At 42.2% G+C, this 24,316-nt stretch overlaps 1 pseudogene; it reads right to left on the reverse strand.

Moving 5' to 3' along the window:
• Positions 1 to 5,408: 5,408 nt before the first annotated feature.
• On the reverse strand, positions 5,409 to 9,354 carry LOC118631872 (annotated as a pseudogene).
• Between the last annotated feature and the right edge of the window lie 14,962 nt (positions 9,355 to 24,316).

A 24,316-nucleotide genomic window follows, 5' to 3' on the forward strand; every position in this document is an offset into this window, starting at 1 on the left:
TGCATATACTAATTTTACAGTGCAGACATTTTTACCCATACTTCTTTTTCTTGGACTTCTTATTTTGTAATTGGCCTAACCTAATATATCTTTGAAAGTTTTTTTTTTTTTTGGTAATTTTTTTAGCATGATAATTATTTTATGCAGTGGTTTAAATCTGTTACTTTAAAGTGGCCTACGAGTATTTAAAAACATTTCTAAAAATTACCTTTATTTTTTTACTTAGACAAATCGTTTAGGCTCTTTTGAAAAACACTCATGACACTATTATACCAGACACATTTAAACAAATCCAACACATAAACATTGAGTGTGTCATAACACATTTTTTAACACCAAGATTAATTTCCCTCTACTATGTTAATGTAAATTATTAATAATTTGCAGGGGCTTGAAAACTTATTTAAATTTAATTAATTTAAACTACATACTGAGACAAAAGAACTGAAGTAAGGCATAATTCAACTCTAAAACTGGCTTTAGATTCGTTTCCCTGAAGAGAAGTAACATTTCTTATACAAATCTGCACTAAAATTTCAATTTCAATTTTGGTGTATAAACTATAAGTCAATTTTTTAATCGACAGAGGCTACATTTGGTAAAAACTAATCTACAGCTTGTCCCCCAGACTCCTTAAGTCTATTTCTAAAGGAAGGCCCACTCAACACAAAGGAAAATGAGGGAAATGACTTTCCTTTGTTGAGAGGGAAGGGAGACAGGAGGCACAAATCTAACTGACTTTAATTTTTAATGATTGTGTATCTAAGATTAGTGCAGAATGTTAGTTTCAAATGAGGGCGAGCAGCCTAAAAGCCAGCAGATTTGTCCTCGCTGCTTTCCACGTCATGGGAGAACCTAACGTTCATGATTAAAAAGTTATCAGTGAGTAATAAAAATTCTAATCTCACTAACAACAGCACCCAAATTAACTTCGTGAAGGCTGCATCAAGAGCAGCTAGAAAATGGAAGTTAATGATGATGGAAATGAAAGGACTGTGAACAAAGAAATTTAAATTATCCAAGAAAGAATCTAATGAACCAGAAACTTAAATGAAGCAGAAAAGCTACCATGAAAAATCTAGTAACTCAAGTTGGAGATTCTTCCATTTACAACTGTGCCAAACTTGGTAGGAATAAAGTTCGGTAGGTTCAAGGAAATGGAAAAATAATACCAAAACAAATATGAAATAACCACCTAGGATATGTACTGATCAAGTTTATCATATTTTTAAAACATTAAATATTGGTCATAGACTTATATTTTAATATTATTACAGTTGCAAAATCTCCTCTGGAATTTAGAGTATTTAATAGTAAAGAAGAAACTCGGTCTGTGTGTTTTTTGAAGTGTGGTTCCCTCAGCAACAACAGTAGCACTTGGGAACTTATTACTCTTATAAAAAGTCTGTAATTATTCTGTTATAATGTATTGGATACTGTTGCTAAATCCAATGGGAATTAAAATTTTGATTTTTTCCCCCAGAAACTTTAAACAGAGGGTCACTAAAACTAGAATGCAGTATTTGTGAATGTATTTTGGAAGAAGTTACATAATCAAATGACCTTGTTTTGTAATTCCTGGGAATAACATAAAATTCAAGAAGTTTAAGGTCCTTTAATTAATTATAATGAGCTGAAATCTAAAGGCAAAGAGAGAAATATTAAAAACTTCATGAGAGGTAATACCTCACACCTGTCAGAATGGCCGCCATCAACAAATCATCAAACAACAAGTGTTGGCGAGGGTGTGGAGAAAAGGGGACTCTAGTACACTGCTGGTGGGAATGCAGACTGGTGCAACCACTATGGAAAACAATATGGTGTTACCTCAAAAAATTAAAATTGAACTGCCATTTGACCCAGTGATCCCACTTCTAGGAATATATCCTAAGAAGCCTGAAACACCAATCAGAAAGAATATATGTACCCCCATGTTCATAGCAGCACTATTTATAATAGCTAAGATCTGGAAACAGCCCAAGTGTCCATCAGTAGACGAATGGATAAAAAAGCTGTGGTACATATACACAATGGAGTACTATGCAGCTGTAAGAAAGAAAGATCTCTTATCCTTTGAGATGACATGGAAGGACCTGGAAAGTATTATCCTAAGTGAAATAAGCCAAGCAGAAAAGGACAAATTTCACATTATCTCACTTATATATGGAATATAATGAACATAACAGTCTGAGGAATATGGTAGACCCAGAAACATGTAAGTAGGGCACAGACTGACATCCCTCAGAAGAGGGGGTGGGGAGGTGGGAAGAGATAAACCACAGAACTTATATGCATGTATGCATGATCAATGGACTTGGAGAACTAAGCCGGGGACGGGGCGGGGGGAATGAGGAGGGAGGAGCCAATGGGGTAAAAAAGGAGAAACATCTGTAACAAAAAATAAATAAAAAATTATAAAAAAAAACAACTTCATGAGACACCCACAAAGCACTCCATAGATCTGTCTTGAATGAGTATCCGACATTGTCATTATTTCAAGATAGTAAAAATCAACAAGGTTTAGGCTACTATTCATAAATTATTTGTTCTTTTAATTTCTGACTTTTTAAAGATTATTTAAGTCCTCAACATTCTGATGCTTTTAATTAATTTTTATCAAAATCCTGCATTCAAGCTATCTTGTCTGTATAACTAACGACCACAAAGACACTAAAAAAGATTTTTTTTTATCCTCACCCAAGGACATTTTCCCATTTTTTGTTCAGATAGAGTGGGAGGGAGAGAGAGGAAGAGATAGAGAGAAACATTGACATGAAAGGGACACATGGAGTGGCTCCTACCCACATGACCCAGCCAGGGCTGGGGACAAACTGTAACCAAGCTACGTGCCCTTAGCGGGTCTCTCTGGACTTCAGGCCGATGCTCTAACCGCTGAGCCAAACTGGCCAGGGTTAAAAAAGATTTTAAAACTGCTTTATACAAGTCATGAAACACACAGTAAGTTCTTACCTCTAAACATGTTGAAAATAAAAAGAACCATAATTATATAGTTGGAAAGAGTTCAAAATGATCAATTATAAATGCCATTTAGACATTTCTGAGAGTGGTGCTGATATAAGAAAGAGCATTAAGTGGACTAGTTCTTAGTTACACATAGCTGGCAATAAGTACATTTGGGATAATATCCTGTTTATAAAATGCTATTTAAAAAACCCTGTTTATAAAATGCTATTAATATCTGAATAAATAAATATTAATAGTGGAGAAAATTCATGACTTGTTAAACACATTTAGAAAAGACCACAGGAACTGCGTGAAGGTTCTTCACTCCAGCAAAAGATGAGCCACTAGGCAGAACTAAGTGTATGACACAGTCAAGACCCACGATCATTTCAAAACATGTCTTATTGGCTCACTTCAGGACAAGTGGCATTCTGATTCCCCCCTTTTCTATAAGAAATCCTGCTTATTATAAAAATAAGAATGAAGTTTTTATTAGACAGAAACTGTGTGTAAGGGTTAAGTTCTGTTCATTTGTTGCGTGCCATTGCATTTCAAACACACATTTTGAGTTTAAGAACATACCGACATCAGTATTTCCTCCTAGAATTTTCGTTAAGGCAGATCTGTTTAGCATCATGTACGTTTTATTCACATGGAGCAGGGCCGTCTCAGTACGTGTAACTGCCTTATTTTCTCAGTGGCCCGCACATCTGGTAGAAAACAGGAGAGGAAATCTCTCCTTTGACCACTGTTTGAAAGATTCCTTCTTCTCTTTTTGTCTAGCCAAAACCAGCTCACCCACTTATTTGCCTGAGAACATGATGGAGAACAACAACATTAAACACTCTTTAATGAAATTCCTATAGAAAACTCAGTCACAGGGCAAATACTCAGTTCTCGTTCCCACATCCCTGAGGATTCAGAGATCCCAATCAGTAGTCTTTGGAGAGTAAGTTCTGCTGGATGTCACCAGTCGGCAGAAAGAGCATCCACCCGCACATTCAACCCAGGGGTTCCCACCGCACACAGTAACATGGTTTGCAGCCGAGCACCCTAAACAATGGCACCTCAGCAAATAAAGAATTCCATGTGGCATAAAACCACTTCAGTTTAAACAAATATCCCTTTAAAACCAGAGTATTATAAATTTTAATAAACACAGTAAGAATAGCTGGCATTTTACTAAAACACTGACTTTTAGGTCTGGAGTTTATTCCAAATACAGTTTCCTCTTCGTGTGCTTTCTGCCTTGGCTAGTTGCTCAAGCATTATGCTCTAGGAGGTGAACTGTTTCGGAGACACCATGTGAAAATTATATGAATGTGTGCCTCACACAGAAGCAGCTGGAGGCGCTGGGTCACATAATTAATAAAAAGTAACTTAGGAAACTGTTCTGCTTTTTGTAAACAGAGGCTGAAGAAAACCAAAGAAACATCTTTTTATATAGAACCCCCCCCCCATTAGAAATGTTATCAATATATTTGCAGTAAATATGTTATATTTACCTCATCAGTAGACTTTCAGTATGTCTGGTTGGGATGACGCTATCACAAGAGATAAGTATCAACAAAAGAATGAATGTTTCCGCAGGGTTAAAAGATTTCTTCTGAAAAATAATCATAATTTCAAATTATATTATAATTTGTGGTTCACACAATTTAAAAAGGAAGAAAGATACCTTTTTAAAGCCTCCTCTGGACATTGAGAAGAGCCCCAGTCCCCAGGTGTGACTGCGCTGGCTGAGTGGTAACACCTGGTCACCATTTGCAAGGCAGTATTCGCACCTGGAGTGTGCACCGAGGCGGCACCCACGGGCCCAGCGTTGTCTTCAAGGGTGCAGAGGCCCTTCCTCAGTGCCACGCTGGACACTTCCTCTGCTCTTTCATGGCTTTTTTTCAGGGTTTCCGAAGTTTGCTTTTGGATCTTATTTTTGTCTGCTTTGCTTATTCCCTTTAGTAGATGCTTGGCCCTGGCTGGTTTGGCTCAGCGGTTAGAGCGTCGGCCTGCGGTCCAGAGAGACCCGGGTTTGGTTCCCGCTGGGGCATGTGCCTTGGTTGCGGTTTGTCCCTGGCCCTGGTTGGGTTGTAGGGGTGGCGACCACTCGATGTGTACCTTTCACATCGATGTTTCTCTCTCTCTCTCTCTCTCCCCCCTCCCCCACTCAATCTAAACAAAATATCAAAAAAAAAAAAAAGTAGATTCTTGGGTGAGGCCGTTTGTTATCTGTGTGAACAACCGTGTGGATGACCATGACTGAGGTCGTCTAACTCATACACAGCTGCAGCATTAGCACAGTAAAAGGGAACTACAAAGACAGCAACCCAGACCCTCTCCAGGTGGATAATGGTTACATTTCTGGTACCAAAGGGTTCTAGGTACAGAAACCTTGTATTAAGTTGTATTTCGGCAAAAGAGAATGAAAATATTCTTTTCCGGTGGGGTCCTCAGAGGGAAACAGGAGCACAGGTGTTCACTTTAGTCCCATCAAGAGGTCTCAAGGCTGCTCTGCTCAGTGCCCTGCTCCTCCGCTCACACAGCCCCCTTCGCATGGTGCCTGCACCTTCCCCCAGGTGCACCCGCTCTTCAGGATCATGGTCTACAGAGCCACCTCGACTCTTCTAGTATGACGTATGTATGATCATCTGCTTTCAGGACCCAGTCAGCATTTTCTATGTAACGGTCATGAACATTCTGAACAGCTCTAACTGGTTTCCAGTGTCGTTGGTCTCTTTCTTCTTTGGCATTTAATCGCACAGGAGGAGGTCTTTGCCGTCTCCTGAGCTCACAAACAATGCTTTATCCAGGGCTGGCTCCACCCAGCTCTGGAGTATTTCTCCAGTCGTTCTAGATTTGAGGTCCTGCCATAACCCAGCAAAGAATTTCACCTTCTGATAGAGGGTTTCAGTGACATCTGTGTTTCCATATTTATGATGATGGGCATCTGCCTTCAGCTTCATCTGCCCTTCTAGATGATTCTGTCCAGCATCATCTGAATGCCTCCCATGAGGATACTTATTAAGAACATTAGGCTAGATGTCACCCTGTTCTTCTAACAAAATACCAAATAGCTGAAAACATTTAAAAAATAAATCTGACTGCTGGTCCAGAGTGGAAGGTTAAACACTGTAGCCATGAATTTGAGGTCATTTCCTAAAGTGTATTTCTGAGGCCAGGGGTGGTCCCCTTCTTCTGGGGTGGGGGGGCTGGACCACCGCAGGCTCAGCAGAGTGGTCCTGGCGGGATGGTGCCCAGCCCAGCGCTCTCCCGCCGGCCTGCTCCACTCTCTGGCATTATTTTTGATGACCTGTTTGTGTGTGTGTGTACATGTATGTGAGATTCTGTGTTATTTTATATGAGCATGTACATTATTTCCATTACGTTTCTTGCTCCATAACAACTGTAAACACTGTCTAGTTTATCATCTGTTGACTCAAAGTTGCTGATGGCAATTTTCAGGGTTATTAATGTCATATGAGCTCAGATCATAAATGAGAATTCAAAAAATGAAATAGAGTTCCAAAAAAATCAACTTAAAAATACAGATAAGCCTATTAAGAATGGATATTGCAGTGGATTTTAATAAACATTAGAAATATGTAAATTAACTTTCCTTTACAGTTTTGTGTTCAGAAAAAGCTATTACAGGCTTAATGAGGACATTTTTGTGTTGAAGCATATTATCTTCTAAACTGATTTTTTTGGGATTACGTCTCTGAAAATCACTTTTAAGTCTTCAGTTATTTAAATGGTGAATTGAGTTGATTATGGGGTTGGGAGAAGGGACTAAAAGTTAAAGACCTTTCCTGTAAGTAATACTTACCATATAGTTTGTCTTTGGGTGTTATTTTCATCCAGCTAATGTGACAATGCAGAATAGGTCCCATTTTTTAGAGGTCACAAAGGTAAAGATGACCTGCCTGCATATATAACTATAGAACTGACTGTAGACAACTGTATAAAAATTAATTATGCAGACAAGCTAATCATCCAGCAGTTATTAATCACCTGCTCTGTACCTTGCAGTGTGCTAGGTGGTGTGAATGATGCAGAATAATGGCTGTTCAAATGCATATTACTGTCTTGGGAATTATTTGGGGGAAAAATAACAAAAGCTATTTAGAATAAAAGGCAAATTGATATTTAAAATCAGTGTTAGCTGTTATTTAGTCTTCAGCCATAACCAAAAATAACAACCCTATAGGTGTTCTTTCCACTGAGTTTATGAGGTGAGCATCTGATTTACTCAGCTTTACAAAGAGCCCTCAAAATTGCAAACATGACTCTCTGGTAACTTTGGGATGGGTAGGTGATATCACAGAAAGACAGATAAATAGTAGCATATTCTTCTGGTTGTCTAACAATACCATTTAGAAGGATTGGGAAGTCTCAAACACTCCCTTAAAAACAAAAACAAACAATACAACACCAACAACAAACTAGTTGTAACTCCTCAGTGAGAATATTGGCCTCTATGTTCCTTATTAAACATTGGGATATAAACATTTGACATTTGGATCAGTCAGGATCCCCAAAAAGATGGCTTGCTCAAATTAGGATATTTCAAGGAGGCCTTTATTTACAAAGGAAATGCTGACCAGGGTCGGGCCAGGGTGTGTGGAACCATGGGGGGTAGAGCAGGAGCCCAGCAGCGGTTGGGGTGGTACCGCTCACAGACCTGAAGGGTGGAATCGCAGACGCTGAGGTAGAGGAAGAAAGTTATACAAGTGTAACTCGGAGCAGAGACACCAAACAGAATGCATTTGTGGCTGGCATTTTTCTTCCCACCAAAAGTTGCCTTTTCTTCGTCCTTTCCCAGTAGGTAAACCAGTGTTTGTGGAACTGAAAGAGAGGATAGGGAATAGTCAGTGTAACCTGACTGCTCCCAGCGCTGCACCCGTTCCCTCCAAGGCCCTAGTGATCCTGACACTCAACCCACTGGCCACATTTCTGCCCTTGGAGTTATCAGGAACCTCTCTCAGTTGCAAGTGATAGAAATCCAGCTGAAACTGACTTAGAAAAAAAGAGCATTTAGATCATAAAATTGAAAAGTCTGGATTTATAACCTTTTCCCAATTGTTCCTGCAAAAATCATGAAATGACCCAGTATAGTGACATGTCATACCTGTGACCAAGGAGATGGATTTCTGATGATATGTGTTTGGGTCATGTTCTCACTCTGAGACCAGTAGGTGGATTTAACTCGATCCAGAGCTCATGAGCCAAGAGTACAGGAAGTGTGGTTTGACGTAGGAAAGTTAAAGTGTCTTTGCCGGACGAAGGGACAAACCATTCAAACCCACTACAGTTCTTATCCTATTTGACTTACCAGAAATATTTGGCATGGATAAAACACTTTTTTCCTTTGTGTTCTTTAACATTAACTTACATCCATCTTGGGCCATTTCTATTAGACTTTCTCATAGAACATACTCTTCATAGTTATATTGGTACCCAGAGGTCTACCTCTCTCCTTAGTCTTAGCAGTTCACCCTGATGTCAGGCTAGATAAGTCCAGTGGTGGCCTGCATCATTCCAGCTGTTGTAAAGTCCTGGCTGCCAACTGCCATTGCTTTGTCTTCCGTCACCTTCCCTTGGCCCTGCCTCCAGTGGGGACAAGGGCCCGACATAAACATAGCCTGTGTGATGCCTACCATGGGGGAGCTGCAGCAGCTGTAGGATCCAAATTTAACACACGAGAACCCCTGAGGACCCAGGCTTTCCCAGCAGCTGCTTGAGAAGACAGGGTAACAGAACCTGCAAATGCAGGGGTAAACTGTGAGCAATGAAAGGCAGGAAATGAGAAAAGCTTAGCAGGTAAATTGCTTACCCTTTCTTACCCTGGAAACAGAACAAAACACCTATTTGATAGGCTCAGTATGACCTTTCTGAAGATGCCCCGTGTGAATAAGCACTTGGCGATGTTACCCTGTGAGGCTGTGGCGAGTTTGGCAATGAATCACCTTCTACTTGCTTGCCCTTCTTCTTGACTTACTTGTGTTCTTGTCCTCATTGACCTTGCTGAGGCATGACATCCCAAAGAACGTATCAACACACAGCTGTTCTCTGAAGCCTTCCTTCCTAGGGAACTTGGCACAGATACAAGACTGTCTTTCTTAGCCTATCATTCAGATTTGCTATTCCCTGGGGTACTTGGCAGGTCCTCTTCTTTTCTCACAATTCATATTCTGCCCGAAGACCTTATCTACGTTCATGATTTGAATTATTGAGGACTTCCAGATCTTCATCCCAGGCTCCTCTCCTGCGCTCAGGGATCCAGATCTCAGCAGATACCACTCCCTGAAATCTCCACAGGTATTCAAGCTCAACATGTTCAAAATTTAAATAACAGAATCTCTCACTTGCCATCACAATTTGCTTGTGTTTCGACATTTCCTGTCTTCTGAAGGACATCCAGTTGCCCAAGTCAGAAACCAGAATCATTCCTGACCCCCCACTCTTCCTTACTTCCCATCTGCATTCCCTGCTCTCACCAGGCCCTTGCAGTTCCATCTCCTAAGCACGTCTTAGTCTGACCTGACGTCATTTCATTTCCACTCTCGCAACCTGTCCTCATCTCCCCTGTGTTCCCCCCGCAGCCCATGTTTTGGGGAGTGACCACTGTAAAACATACATTTCAGAGGCTTTCTTTTGTCCTTGAATATTCCGTAATGTTATGTAATCTGGATCTATTCCTTTACTCCTGCATATCTTTCCAGCTATACATTTTTTTGATTTATGAAATCTAGGCCCCAGCCCTGTTGATTTTTCTTTCTCCTCGCCTCTGAGTCTTTACATGGAACTATTTTCTCTGCTTAAAATAGTCTCTCCTCTCCTCTTCACTCTGTTGATGTCTACTCATCCTTCAGGTCTCAGCCTGAATATCACTTCCTCCAGGAAGCCCTCTGAACCTCCCTCTCCCCTAGATCCGGAGGACCCCGTTGCCACCTGTGTGTCTGCTCTCATTGCACCAGTGCACTCAGCCAGAGGATGGCCCTCCTCCTCTGCGAGTGGGGGTGGGGCCTCTGCCCACCATGCTCACTACTGTCCTCGAAACCTGGCACAATGACTGACACATAGTACTTGCTTACACATATGTTTAAAAAACAAATTCAAAGCTCACACAAAAACCTCACTCATAGTCTTTTTTCTAATGGTAGGTCCCCAGAATTTCAGAAAACTAATGTGAATGGTCTTACCTTTTTAGACTATTTTAGAAGCTGTCCCTATAGAATTACAGGAAATGGCATTTCGGTGACTTTGAAGATACTGAGTTCTAAGGGAGAATGTGTTAATCACCCATTAAGAAATAGCGCCAAGCAACACTAAGATGTGAATGCAATTACTATTCCTTTTTTTGGTTTTGAATGCTGCATTCGACAAAACATAGAGTTTAAAAGTCATGGTCTTTTAAAGAAGTTTTTAAGAATGGGTTTCACAGCAAGTGAGTGAATTGGCATGGATTGCCTGCCAAGGTATGCCCCCCCCCCCCCCCCACACACAGGTCATGCAGATGTTGCCTGGAGACAGACTGCATTCCTACACACTTCTGTCTCTTCGTGTTAATAATCATTGGTGTGTTTGATCATGTTCATGTTCCTCTTTGGGTTTTTAATGTCATGGTTTAAATTGAGTAGGTCTTTAATCAACCATTGTTCTTCTGACATTGTTCACTGGGAGGTTTGCTTAACCATCTTAAATATCATTATGAGGGGAAGTTCCTCTAAACCCACTGTTCTGGAACGTATAATAAATAATTTTAAAAAGGGGTTATCAGAAGTTTACAGGGTCAAATGGACCCCCAGAAAACTACGCACCCTCTGTGAATTAGAACGGCCCACCTTTGGTGTGGGGTGGCCCTTTAAAGGCACGCTTTATGTCCCCACAGTCCAGGCCGTGTATAGGGTAGTCACTGGAAACTCTGACCATCTGGACCGATTTCCCTACATATACCAGTGTTTGGAAATAGCTCAAATCAGGCCTCCTTGTGTCTGATTTTGTGTTACTAGTCAGGACCAATGTAAGGTGCTTGTGGCACGAGGTGAAAGGAAGACTTCATGGTGAAGTAAGTGGCCTCCTGTATTACAAGGGGATTCAGAAGAGGCCCCTCCACTGCCACCGCCAAACGCCCGCTACATAAGGATGGGGAACCTCACCTGCCCGACATTCCACTTTATCTGTCTCACCCCCACAACTGGCCTATGTGTTAGCAGAGCCAGTGGGAAGACAAATCAGGTTGGGGACCCAGGGACCAAAACCCCCAGCAGCAATGCAATTGCCACTGCAGGAGACAAGGCGTCCATAGAGAATGGGCCTTGATGGGACCCTACAAAAGGGGGGATCAGTCTTCCAGACTCATCACCCCACCTGGGTTGACTATAAACAACTCTTACTCACCCTATTCAACACAGAAGAAAACCAGTGGATTGTCACCGAAGCCAGAAAGTGGCTCCAGACCCCGGAGCCAGCTGGACATCTAGACACAGAAGCCTGGCATGAAAGGCTTACCAGATGAGGAACCCTGCTGGGACCCAAATACAGAGGAAGGAAGAAAACTCGCCTTTCTCTAAGGCAGAGGTTCTCAACCTGTGGGTCGCAACCCCTTTGGGGATCAAACGACTCTTTTACAGGAGTCACCTAAGATATAACAGTAGCAAAATTAGTTATGAAGTAGCAATGAAAATAATTTTATGGTTAGGGGTCACCACAACATAAGGAACTATATTAATGGGTCGCGGCATTAGGAAGGGTGAGAACCACTGCTAAGGGGTGAAAGCAGGGACCAAGAAACCCACAAACATGGCAAAGACCTCTGAGGTCTTACAGAACCCAGGTGAGAGTCTGGCTGACTTCTCTGAGAGACTGCGAGGCCTTCGGAGTCTACACTCCGTTTGACCCAGAGGCCCCTGAAAACCATCACATGGTCAATGCTGCCTTTGTGGGACAGGCATAGACTGACATCAGACAAAATCCTCAAAAGTTAAAGGTATTTGCTGGGAAGAATGCTATCAAATGACTGGAAATTGCCAATACAGTCTTTTTTGTATTGTTTTTTTAATTAATTAATTTTTGTTACAGATGTTTCTCCTTTTTGCCCCACTGATTGTCCCCCCCTTCCCTCCCTGCCCTGTCCCCATCTTTGTTGTCCATGACCTTTGTTCATGCATACATGCATATAAGTTCTATGGTTTATCTCTCCCCCACCACCCCCTGTTCTGGGGATTGTCACTTCCACGTCTCTGGGACTACCCCATTCCTCAGACTGTTATGTTCATTATATTCCACAAATAAGTGAGATCATATGATACTTGTTTTTCTCTGTTTGGCTTGTTTTGCTTAGGATGACACTTTCCAGGTCCCTCTATGTCGTCTCAAAGGATAAGAGATCTTTCTTTCTTATAGCTGCATCGTACTCCATTGTGTACATGTACCACTGCTTTTTTATCCATTTGTCTACTGATGGACACTTGGACTGTTTCCAGATCTTAGCTATTGTAAATAGTGCTGCTATGAACATGGGGGTACATATATTTTTTCTGATTGGTGTTTCAGGCTTTTTAGGCTATACAGTGATACCTCGGTTCTCGAACATAATTCGTTCCAGGAGGACGGTCGAGAACCAAATTGTTTGAGAACCGAAGCAATGAAACCCAATAGGAAATAATGGAAACTGGATTAATTCGTTCCAAGCCCCAGAAAATGCCTATTTACTGGCCTAATTTGTATATAATATGTAGAAAAACATAAGTCTCAACAAGAAATAAAAGTGTACAGTATGTCTAAGGGTTAAATTCAGTGTAAAGCGTGACTCCACAAAGCGTGACTCTCTCTGCACTCACACTGATGACGCGAGCAAGACGCGCTGGGCCGAATGAACGCCATTCGGCTCAACTCGGCTCATCTCGGAAGTTCGAGTTCCAAATATTTGTTCGGATTCCAAGACAAAAGTTTCTCGAATCTCCTGGTCGAATACCGATTTGGTCGAAATCCGAGGCGTTCGAGAACCGAGGTATCACTGTATTCATTCAAGTACAAGAAGCTCAGAGAGTATGCCAATGCAGTCTTTATAAACGAGCAGCCAAAAAGGAGGCAAATCAAAGAATGGAATGGAAGGCAGCTCTCCTAGCCGTAGCCTTGGGGCGACAAAGAGGAACTAAAGAACCAAAAAGGAAGATGCCCTAGGACGGAACCAATGTGCTTACTGCAAGGAATCCAAACACTGGAAAAATGAGTGCTCCAATGGCCAGTGAGAAAAACAAGGAACTTCTGCTCCACCCAGCCGCTACCCAGACTTTGGCCAATGAAGAGGAGGGGCTGAAAGGAAACAGGCAGTCTGCACTATTCCTGTCGACAGATTTGGGAACTCCTGGGAGCAGCAGGGTTCTCTCAAATATGGATACCTGAATTTTCAGAACTGGCAAAAACCTTATATGAAACCCTGAAATGAGAAGAAAAGGCGTCCCTTGTCTGGGGCCCTGATCAAGAGAAAGCATTTACAGCTATAAAGACCAAGCTCACAGAGGCACCAGACTTAGGACTCCCGGACGTCCCTGGGAGTCTTAACCCAGGAATTTTGGCCTCGGCACAGACCAGTAGCTTACCTTTCAAAGCAAATTGACCCAGTTGTGGCAGGCTGGCCACCCTGTCTGAGGGCTTAGTGACCACCACATTGCTAATCAAGGAGGCAGCTGTACACGGATGGTAGCAGTTACATGAATGAGGGCAAAGGATATGCTGGGTGCAATAGTTTCAGATTCCGAGACTCCGGAAGAAAGGGCCCTCCCTGAGGAATGGTCTTCCCAAAGAGCAGAACTATTAGCTCTGGTGAGGGCATTAGAACTCAAGAATGATAAGCGGGCCTACATATATACTGACTCAAGCTATGCCTTTGCCATACTACATATACATGGGGCTATATACAAGGAAAGAGTGCTCCTTACTGCAGGGGGGAAGGGAATAAAATGAACAAGGTGAAAACATAAAATTGTTGAATGTGGTCTGGGAACCAAGAGAGGTAGCAGTCATCCACTGCAAGGGACACCAAAAGGGAAGAGACTCAGTGTCAGAAAAAAACTGTCAGGCAGACGCTGCAGCTAAACAACCTGCAAGAGAACAGACAGCCCATCAAAAATCATGCTGGGTCCTGAACTGCTTGCAACCCCAAAATACAAGGCCCAAGAAGGAGAATGGGCACAACAGGAGGGGTGAAATATAACAAAGAACAAATAGCCTATCGGTTAGTTCTCCAACATGAACTCACCCATCTGGGAAGAACCTTCCTAGAAGCCTTATTAAGACACCACTACCTGATTGCTTGATTTCTGTTCCTCTGTGCCTTGGTCTCCCAACACTGTCTCCTCTGTACTCAAAACAATGCCAGACAGGGCCCCAACAGTCCCACCAGGATCCAGTGCTGTGACCAAGCACCATTTGAAGATCTAGAGGTAAACTTATAGGAAATAGAACCCAGTAGAAGAAATAAATATTTCCTGGTTTTCATCTGAAAAGGCAAGAGAAGTAACCAAAGCTCTACTGAGAGACATCATCCAGAGATACGAAATACAAGTGACTATAGTATTGGACAATGGCCCAACCTTCATAGCAGAAATAGTACTGCAGGTAGCTAAAACTCTAGACATCCAGTGGAATTTTCACACAGCCTACCAGCCCCAGAGCTCAGGGAAAGTAGAACGCATGAGTCAGACCCTTAAGGAGACCATGGCAAAACTATGACAAGAAACCAACCTGCTCTGGACTGATATACTACCCCTAGCTCTCCTGCAAGTACCTAGTATCCCTCAGGCAAAGATAGGGTTCTCCCCTTTTAAAATTTTATATGGGCAACCTCCCCTACTGATCAAATTCAAGTATGATATAAAAGAACTGATAAATTTGGAAATCCAAAAACAACTACAAGGTTTAGGGAAAACCATTCTTGAGGTACATGTGGGTAACTGATAGAATACCCACTTCCCTGGGAATAACTGTATGCCCCCACAGACCAGGGAACCAAGTCTGGATAAAAGACCAGAAAAGGGAACCCCTCAAACCAACCTGGAAAGGGATCTGTTTAGTCATACTAACCACTCCCACAGCTCTCAAGGTTGCAGGTCTGAATACCTGGATCCACCATCATGGGTGAACGCAGCTCGCCTGCGACATGACAACCAGCTTGCCTAGAGAGTGACCACCAGCCAGAACAATCCCCTGCAGGTCACCCTTAAGAAGACAGTGAAACCTGCTGATCAGTCTATGACAAGTGCCTGAGGACTCTACCTGTGGAATAGATGGTCATCATCACCTGTTGGACTGATCCCAGCACTGACTCCTTAGTAGTCTTACAGGATCAAGTAGACTCCTTAGCAGCAATAGTATCTATCATTAAATAAAGGGGGTACACCTACTGATTGCTGAAAAGGGAGGAATATGCCTCTTCTTAAACAAGGAATGTTGCTTTTATGTGAATCAATCAGGAATAGTTAGAGACATGGCCCAGAAGTTAAAAGTACAAATTACAAAAGACAGGAGTTATTGGAATCTTGGAGTTCCTGGAGTAACATATGGAGTAACATATTGGGTATTCCCATTAGCTGGTCCTCTCTTAATGCTTTTTATAACACTCCTATTTGGTCCTTGTAATCTCAATGTGCTAACCCATTTCCTCTCACTTAGAAACAGTAAAGCTCCAATTGATGCTTCAAATAAGGACCCCCAACTACCATTACTCTCTTCTGGATGGTGAAGAACTCTAGTTGCTGCATCCCTCCCCTTCAACCCCGCTATTCAGCAGGAAGCAGTCAGAGAGGTCATCGTCCCTCTTCCTCATGTGGCACTAAGGGAACTCTCTGTCCAAGATGTTCTCTAAGTCTTCTAGGAGCAGCTTGAGAATCAAGAGAGGGAAATAAGAAGGCAAACCTTCTGAGAACAACCCCCTTAACTCACAGTGCAGAGACCCTGCCCCTGGTTTTTGTAATCCTCTTACATCCACCAACCACCTAAACTACAGCAGAACTAGAAAGCCCCCAGTTACCTGGAAGCTTATCATATATAAAAGGTGGCTTGAACCCGGGCATGGGGCTCAGCCTTTGGAGGAGACTTTACTGGGCCAGCACCAGTGCACATTAAACAGTCATTTTCTAATCCTCTGAGTGCATGCAGTCTGTCTCTTCCCACAAATCAAATTTCTGCCACAACAATGTGAGCACATGCATTGTTCCATTTCATATTTTTCTGTACTTACAGTTTACCACCCTTTGAACAGAAATTAATTATTGTAATTTCTAGAGCTATAAAATGAACTGCAAAGTTATCAAACTTAATAAAATCTAAGAAGGTTGAAATGATAGTGTTATATAAACATTATAGTATAAATTTAAATGATAAATATTAGAAATATGCAAATTCATCTTCAGCATGGTGTACAGTGGGGGCCAGGGCTGGTACAGGGTCTTCCCAGATGGGCACTTTCATGTTCAGCTCTAGGTCCAGAGCCAGCATTATATTCTCAAGCAAGAACCTTTAAATATCTAAGCATATTATATCCATCCTAAAATTGCTTTCTCTTTCATATTTTAATGCCTCTGTTGGCAATTTTGGAAGTGAATTGGGGAAAAAAGGGCCAAAGCAGATACCAAACTCTATTCTGTGCACTGTTTTTCAGTTTTAAATGTAAATAGGTGTCTCATATATTATGAAGAGAGTTTCAGTCCCTGAAAATCATCCTCTAAGCTCTATTTAATTTATTCTTCTAAATTAAGCTAGGCTGCAAAAATTAAACTGTCTAGGAGACATATGACTCAAAAAAGATTTGTCAGCCAACAATTTCTATATCTATTTCCCTACAGGATGAGAAACATGACTAAATTTTAGGCCATTGCATCTACAAATAACTTTGTTGATACAGCTTTCTATGAAGAATAATTTAAATTATTGTTCTCTTCATCCCCAAGATTAACCTCATCTTCTAGGACAGCTCGATTGCTGTGCCTTCTGTGCGTCTGTTCTTAGCTCTCCCAGCAGAGTTGCTCCTGGGACCCTGGAAACAGAGTGACACCCCCCACACCTCTTCCCCATGTAGAGCTGAAGTGCTTCAAGGGGAAGGAATTGTATTTTGCTCTTCTTTGTAGCCCTTGGATGTGCATAGTGCCAGGCACTTTATAGATAATATATGTGGAATGGTAGATGATAATTTAAAAATTAAAAAAACAAATTTTTTTCTTTATTGATCTTAGAGAGAGGGGAAGTAAGAGAGAGAGAGAAAGAGAGAGAGAGAAACATTGATGAGAGAGAACATCAATTGGCTGCCTTCTGCATGCCCTGTGCTGGGAGTCAGGCCCACAACCTGCCCATGTGCCTGACTGAGAATTGAACTGGTGACCTCCTGGTACATGTGTCAACACCCAACCACTGAGTCACACTGGCCGGGTGAGGTAGATGATAATTAAAAAGGCCTCTTGTAGCCTCGCTGGTGTAGCTCAGTGGATTGAGCGATGTCCCATGGACTAAGACGTCCTGGTTCAATTCCCAGTCTGGGCACATGCCCAGGTTGTGGGCTATATCTCCAGTGGGGGGCATGCAGGGGGCGGCAGATCAACGTTTCTATCTCTTGCTCCCTTCCTCTTTCTCTAAAAAATCAATAAAGACATATTTTCTTTTAAAAAAGGCTTCTCCTAGAGGCTATTTACTTGAGATCATTAGGATGATATAGCAACATGTATTTTTAAAATATAAACTACTATTAATCCCTGGCTCCATTATTTTATTCATGTTGTAGTTAGTTTTGATTATTTGGAATATGTCTAACAGGTCAAATGATTCATCCTAAAAGATCAATTTTCAAGAATTAATTATAAAACAAGAAAATGCTTTAGAGAACAGTAACATCTTGGGAAAAGTATAATATTGATTTATTGGGTATATATAAATGGATTTTAGATTAGATGAGAAATGTGGCTTTTGAAAATTATTTTGGTGTAACTTCCCATTTAAAGTCTCCATTAAAGAAGATTTGCATCATGAAATTGGTTTTAGGGCCCCAAAATAAAGGTATAGAGTGGAAGTCCCAACTGGCTAGGTGCTCTTGACAGTACAGAATGAAGACCTTTAAAATTTATACTGAGTTTGGGGAAACAATTTTAAATAAACCTAATAAAGTCATTCAGAAAGAAAGGAGAGTAATTATTTAAAATCAATATATAGCCTTTATTTACTTCTAGTAATGACCGACATTGCTCCTTCCCAAAGTAGTTGCTCTTTCTAAAGTCCTGACTATAGTTCACTTAATCTGTCAATGACCCTAGGAGCCATAAACCTGGATGTCTAGTAACTGGGAAAGTCAGAGAAATGACAGGTGCCTCTCTGGGAATGTGTTTAAGGAGGATCTAGCTGTTGAATGGCCCATGTTCCAAACAAGGAAACAAATATAAAACATGTTTATGTGCTACCTGAACACTGAGAGGCCTCAGAATTCCCTAATAAAGATAATGTTATAAAACATTAATATTCGTATCAGTCAAGAGGAAATAGATAGCACACTGAAATTAAGATATGTTGAACATGTATAATTGATAAAGGAAATAATTACCAAGACGAGGGGAGGAGGAAGGGAACCACACAGGTTATTCAGGATTATGGAATAGTAGTGCACATGTTGTCCTTGCTAGATATGAAAGAGAGAGAGATTATTGACATACGGAAGGAGAGACTCCTTTAGTGAAGGTCAGACTGAGAGGAGCAGTGACCTTGGGGGGATATTCAGTCAGTGGGAGGTGAACTCACAGGAACGGACAGGAAGATAAATCCTCTCTCCTCACTCGACTCTTTCTCTTTGATCACTGCGAACTCCCCATTGGGCTGATCTAACCTGAAGCCTGAGACCAAGTGGGCTCTTTTGTGTTCTTAAAATTTGGGGTGGACATTTATGGGTAGAAAAATGTACAGCGTGGACCTGAAAAGGCGGTGGAGAATACCCAGCGCAATGTGTAAACAAAGTGCTCAGTTACGTCACTATGGCTGTTCCACCAGAACAAGAAGAGATCTAGTGACTTCATTCCTTGTGAACAGGAATAGTCTGTCTTAATAGATGTGGGGCATATAGTGAATGTTTGGGGTGTTGAATGGACACGTTCCCATGGCAGGGGGTTCTCAAGCTCTAAGGGCAACAGGGCAGGCAGTGGGCCTGATTGGTGGAGCAGGATTACAGGATGCTCTTTGTCCACTGCTCTCTGGACAGTACATGGCGCCTCACAAGACCAGGCCCTAGGATGGAAGCCCAGCTTTTGGCAATGGGCTGTAAGCTCTATGTCAGAAGCAGCACCAACCTGTCCACTGGCATGACTAGGGCCTGGGCCTAAGTCTTGCTGCTTAATTCAGCTGATATTACTTGGTCCTGTGGTGTAACACACTGTCTCTGTTTTCTCAAAGCTTCATTGTATCAAAGGCTTAGATATAGACAGCCTCCCAGGAGATCAGCCACAGAGATTTGGCCTTGGACAAGTGAGGCCTCACCTCTGTGGGTCAAATATTGTGTGTTAACTTCCCAAGTGATCAGTATATTCTTCTATTTCTACCAAACGAAGAGTTCTTTTTTTTTTTTTTTTTTTTTTTATCCTCACCCGAGGACATTTTTCCATCTTTTGTTCAGGTAGAGTGGGAGGGAGAGAGAAGAACAGAGAGAGAGAGAAACATCGATGTGAAAGGAACACATCGAGTGGCTGCCACCCGCACAACCGACCAGGGCCGGGGACAAACTGCAACCGAGGTACGTGCCCTTAGCGGGAACCGAACCCGGGTCTCCCAGGACCGCAGGCCGACGCTCTAACCGCTGAGCCAAACCGGCCAGGGCCAAACGAAGAGTTCTTTAAGCAGGCTTTAAGTTTTCTTAAATAAAGTAAAAGGTGGAAAGCGGGGTGGACATCAGGTTGTATCAGGTGATTCGGTTCTAGTGTCCTGTGGTTGTATCCTCTATACTTGTTAGCAATGCCCACACTTTATCTCTAGAACTAGGATAATGCTCTTAAGAATATGACTGAAAAAACTTCTGGAGATGATACTTTGTAAATGATAGAGAGTCAGTACTGGAGAACATTGACCATATTATATAATATTATAAGAAATGTATGCCTTCTCTTCTGTTTACCACCAGACCTTGTGTTTAGAACTGATTTCCTTACGAACGACTTAAAAAATGGCCCTTGTAGGACTTGTAAGTCAGCCCACATATCAGGTCGCGTGAACAGCAGGGACATACATGTTTGGAGAAAGCCCAGCTCCAGGTGAGCTAAACTTAACATGATCTTCAGCGAAATAATTTGACAACTTCCTCTGTATTTAGAGAATAAGTTAGAAAGAAGCTAAAAGACAAAATGGTATAATAGTATTCCGTGAAATATTTTTTAAGCTATAAATCATGAAGTGAATACATTGTGATTCATCCAAATAATAATGATAACTAGTTCCTATATCAATAGATTAAATGTATTTCTCTCTGAGGGATTGTCATTTACATTATTTTGCTTTATAATTCTGTAAGTTTCTGAACACTTCATAGTAAAGTTGAATTATTTTTTATTTCACAAAGTCACCGTTTTCTCGCAGCACTGTGTGGCCACACGCACATGGAGACGGAGTGTCCCGTGGCTGCCCTGCACTTGACCGCTGGGCCTCCCTGATCGCTGGGCCTCCCTGACCTCTGGGCCTCCCTGACCGCTGGGCCTCTCTGACCGCTGGGCCTCCCTGACCGCTGGGCCTCAACCGCTGGGCCTCTCTGATCGCTGGGCCTCTCTGTCCGCTGGGCCTCAACCGCTGGGCCTCCCTGACCGCTGGGCCTCTCTGTCCGCTGGGCCTCAACTGCTGGGCCTCCCTGACCGCTGGGCCTCCCTGACCGCTGGGCCTCCCTGACCGCTGGGCCTCCCTGACCGCTGGGCCTCAACCGCTGGGCCTCCCTGACTGCTGGGCCTCCCTGACTGCTGGGCCTCTCTGTCCGCTGGGCCTCAACCGCTGGGCCTCCCTGACCGCTGGGCCTCTCTGTCCACTGGGCCTCAACTGCTGGGCCTCCCTGACCGCTGGGCCTCCCTGACTGCTGGGCCTCAACCGCTGGGCCTCCCTGACCGCTGGGCCTCCCTGACCATGGACAGCAAGGAGCTGCCCTGTGGTTGCCACTGTTTGCACAGATGAGCTCAAAAACAAGGGGTTTCTTCTTTCACATCAACCATCGAACTACATGTAATAAAATTCAATGGAAAATGGGTCTTAAGAGAGAGGCTCTGAAGAAATCTGTGAGATTTGTGGCACAAGAGAGACTATATCCAAAGGTTTCTGATGATTAGTTCCCCAGAGTGTTTTCATAAAAATAATTTTATGACTTCCATATTTCACGTATTTTCTAAAACCCTTAGTTGTCATCATTGCATGATCTTATTTGGAGGTTTCTGTTGTTTGAAAGGGAAGCCGTTCTCCTCAACTCCTAGGGCAAAGCCTACAGCTTCCCAGCCACATTGTTGAGAGTTAGAAAAGAATTTGGATAACTCTCTGACAGAACACTCAAAGGACGGAAACTGGAAACAGACCCCCCAGGATGCTTCCACACGTCCCAGAACAAGTGGGTGAGGACAAGGCATATCCAACTCGGACCAGCCTCAGGGGTCTTCAGAAGAGGCCCATTGGGGCCTTTTGGTGACAGAGGTGCTCACAGCATACCTGATGCCCACTCTCTGGGCATGCGCATAGGGAAGATGATAAATTCACACAAACATCTATATTAATAACACGTAGGGGGGAAAGAAGTGCTAGAGACATTTCCTGAAGTGTTTCATTTAGTTTATTAAATCTTAAATTCCACAGATGGTTATGAGAACGACGCTGACTGGCCAGGACGCTGAAGTGGAACCTGGAAAGATCCTCTGAACTATACTCATCCTGCCTTTGAATAAGATGTAATCAACCTGGGAAGACAGCTTTTCACAGAGGAAATGGTTATTAATACTGCGATATAGAAGACGATAAAATTAAAGAAAAAGGCTACATTTTTCATCTCAAATTTCAAGTGGATATAGAGTGTAGCTCAGCAATTTTATTAAAATCCGCTAGCAACTCTTTTTACAATTTCTTTTCTCTGTTAAGAATCTACAAATACCTCTCTCACTCTCAGATGTCAGTTGACATCATCCCATTCATCCTTGAGAATATAAAATCAATCAGAAAAAAAAATTATAGCATCTTCTCATCACCAAACCTACTTCCCTACACCCCCTGTGCCCATACTCCCTCCCTTTCCTCTTTTCAAATATCCCTGTGTCTAGGTCCAAGCCCTCAGCTTGTGCTTTAGACTTCATTATCCTGTATGAATTCAAAATTAATACACTTAGTTCTCTCAGACAGGCTCTTGTAGTAGAATTTATGCCACGGCAGGGTTTCCTTTTATTTAGGAAATGAATGTACTGAAAAATGCATAAGCAATTTGTTTCTCTGGCGCCTGTCACCCCCACTATTGCAAGTGCACTCAAGTCTGCAGGATTCAATCGGTGTCACTGAAGTTACTGGACACCAACCAAAGTGCTGCCACATACGCAGCGATAATTTACATACATTCCGTTTACATATACTTAAATTTAGTCTTACAGAGAGGATTTCTATATTCAAGCTGAGAAAATTTTCTTAGAAATGCTAAAGACATGACTTTTCAGATTTTCTGAGGGATTTCTATTTTCAAAGCTGCTCTTCCCTAACGTAAGTTCCATCTTTTGAGGGCAGAAAGGCGCCTGCTCTATCCCTGCGTGTCAGGAAGGAGATCACCACCACGCTAAGATGGTAGTGGCTGCGTAAGTGTGTCTGGATGTGTGCCAGTGTGTGGGCATGTGTATCTTTTTATTTATTTTATTAGTTTTATCTTCACCGGGGACACTTTTTTTTTTTTTTTTTCATCTATCTTCAGATAGAGCAGGAGGGAGAGAGGGGGGAAGAAAGAGAGAGAAACATAGATGTGAGAGAGACACAATGACTGGTCGCCACCCACACGGCCCCAACCAGAGTCAGGGACAAACTGCAACTAGGTACGCGCCCTTAGCAGGAACCGAACCCGGGTCTCTCTGCTCTGCGGGCCGACGTTCAAACCACTGAACCAAACCGGCCAGGGCTAGAGTGTGTATTTTTGTGTCTCTTTAGATTCTAAATGATTGAGTTTTTGGAATTTTCGAAATTGTTAAATCCTATATTTCTATTCCTTGAAATTGAGGTTATTTCTAGAAACCCTCATGATGATATAATGATATAAAATATTTAAGGATAGCTATATCACAGATTGAGAAATGAGTATTGGTGATAACTAGTAATAGAATAATTGTTTAATTATTAATTAATTACTGATTAATTGAAAACTTGGGATTCCCAATCACAGTTCCCCAGCCCCCAAACTATTTTTTTTTTTTTGGCTAGAGAGGAGAACAATAAATAGTACCTTTTATTATTACTTTTCTTTCCCATCTCTTTCCATCATAGGTACCCTTCAATCTGAAACAAACTCTTTGTTCTTCAATCATTCATTTACTCATTTGTTTGACAAGTATTTATGGACCACCTACCACATGTACTCAGGCCGTAGGGATAGAGATAAAAATTACAGAGTTTCCCCCAAACCTCACAGCTGATTCAAACTGTCCAAAGGCAGAGGACAGATGGAAAGGAACAAAACTAGAGATGATACAAATGTCCACTTAGTGTTCACTGGTGACAAGAAATTCAAGCACTGCCGTAGTTCCCATTGTAAGAAATATGGGATTTGGTGAAAAGTTAGGCATACAGACCAAGATTTGATATGTTTGTGCTTAGAATCCCCATTCAGAAATGTGATGGTTCCAAGGTAGAAGGACTCGTGTTGATTAGGGAGCTCATTCCCTCAAATGGCGAGAAACAGAGTTGGTAACAGAAACACAGAAGAAAAAAAAAATCAGAGGTCATTCCATGGAGAAAAAGAGTAGGATAGTATCCCTGGAAGTGAGTTCATTTTTAATTTCTAAAATATTAAAATCAGAATAACAAAGATTTACTAGGTAATAAACTTTATCCTTCAAATAATGCCCACAGCAGTACTGAAGTATGAACCAGTTTTCACAGAGGCAGAAACTAAAGCTCAGCGAAGGTGGGCAGCCTGTTCCATCACCCACGTGGCAGGCAGCCGGTGAGGACGGGGAGCCGGGAGCAGCGCCCCCTAGCGAGCTGTGTTCTGACCCTGGGCTTGGCAACTTCATGTTTATTGTCTGGGAGTCCTCAGGGAGCCCAGTTCTGCCCTATAGCTGAGGGCCATTCTGCCTCAGCTCCTGGGCCTCCCACTGCAGAATGAGATAGAATATTTCCCCTCCGG

This window comes from Molossus molossus, unplaced genomic scaffold (genome assembly GCF_014108415.1).
Source record: "Molossus molossus isolate mMolMol1 unplaced genomic scaffold, mMolMol1.p scaffold_m16_p_16, whole genome shotgun sequence".
In the NCBI taxonomy this organism is placed as follows: Eukaryota; Metazoa; Chordata; class Mammalia; order Chiroptera; family Molossidae; genus Molossus; species Molossus molossus.